Here is a 1,851-nt window from a genome sequence, read left to right on the forward strand (position 1 = left end):
TTATAAGTTATCTGAAATTAAACTTTACTTATTACGTATTATTGAATTTGGAGTGATCACTCAAAACTATTTAGGTACCAAAATAAATGTAAACGAGGCAATTTTAGAAACACACTTTAAAGTTAACAAGACATTTATCTATGAGTTTTACGATACTCACAGCGTAAATCTCCTGAAAATTTAAATTGCATTCAGTGAAATGTCGACACTGTTGCCTTGTTGAAATCTTTCAAAATTTTCTTGGTCGCCAAAATCTATTGTAAAGCGATTCGAATCTGTGCCGGAGGAATTCCTCAAAGTGCTGGTCCTACTGCGACGGCGCGACAGTAGGTACCGAAATATAAAGTATATCACAAATATAATAATCCCCGAAATGAGCAGCCCAAATAATGTATCATGATGATAAGTTACTTTATTTGTTGCATTGACTGGCGCAGCTTGCGGTATTACGGTTAGGCCCGGGAGTCGGCTATGGAAAAGTAAATATAAAACGGCAATAGACAAAAGAATATTCCACAGCAGTAGAAGTCAGTCGCCGTGGAATCCATCTGTAAAAGTGTCCTCAATCCACTCCGAGCTCGTGGTGTAGAAGAGCGGAATTGTAGAATCGTAGGTTATGATTTCAGGTAATTCTCGCCAAAAAGCGCCAGCGGTAACCTCAAACTGTCCCTGAGCTGATGCGAGTAGCAAAAGTAATTAAAAGCATTTTGTTTTCTTTTTGAAACCTAAAAAAAGAAAATATTAGTATCGAGTGCTATACGAAAATTGCTTTACAATGAGTTAAGACGTAGGAATTGTTGGGGGTGTCCAAGGGTCGTTATAAGGCAAAATACGGCTAACATGGACTATGTCGGTTTTGCTAGTTTTTGTTGGCCCTTTTCTAATTTCGTAATCCACCTCATTTACTTTTTTAATAACATAATATGGTCCAAAATATTTTAAAAGCAGCTTTTCACTTTTTCCGATTTTTCGTACCGGTTTAAAAATTTTTACCTTATCGCCAGGTTGGTATTCAATGTGACGATGTCGCACATCGTAACGAGCTTTGTCACATTTTTGCCGTGCTGTGATGTTTTGAACACCTAAAGCTCGTGCAGCGAGAGCCTTTTCCCTTATTTCAGCTGCGGTGGTAGTATCTGGTTCTTGCATTAAGTTTGTTTGTGAGGGAAGAACCGCTTCTCTTCCGTAAACTAACATGAATGGCGAAAATTGCGTGGTATCTTGTCTACAAGTATTATAAGCAAATGTGACATGGGGTAAGTATGTGTCCCAGTCCGTTTGAGCTGTACTTGTATAAATGGCTAACATATCGGCCAGAGTTTTATTAAAGCGCTCGGTTAAGCCGTTGCATTGGGGGTGGTAACTTGTGGTAAACTGTTGGTATATCCCCATTATTTGTAGAAGTTCACGAATTAATTGGGATCGAAAATTAGTACCTCTATCGCTTAGAAAATAGCGAGGGGTGCCGTGCCGGGTTAAAATTTGCTCTAGTACGAACTTCGCAACTTGTTCCGCTGTTGCATTCGGTAATGCACGCGTCTCGGCCCATCGAGTGGCATAATCGGTAGCTACTACAATAACGGTATTGGAATTTGAACTTTTCCGAAATGGGCCCAAAATATCCAAGGCTATATGATCAAAAGGCAGACCTACTCGAATTGGCTGCAAAAGACCGATTGGTTTGCGATAATTTTCGCCCTTTCTTGCTTGACAGTCAGCACATCCTCTAACAAATTTTTCGACGTCTGTTTTCAATGTATCCCAAAAATAACGATCTTTGATTTTGTAGTATGTTTTGGCAATTCCTAAATGTCCCGATAAAGGTTCAGAGTGGTGTGTATACAAAATTTC

The sequence above is a fragment of the Zophobas morio genome, unplaced genomic scaffold (assembly GCF_036711695.1).
Source record: "Zophobas morio isolate AGI-343-1 ecotype UQ-CSIRO unplaced genomic scaffold, CSIRO_AGI_Zmor_V1 ptg000009l, whole genome shotgun sequence".
In the NCBI taxonomy this organism is placed as follows: domain Eukaryota; kingdom Metazoa; phylum Arthropoda; class Insecta; order Coleoptera; family Tenebrionidae; genus Zophobas; species Zophobas morio.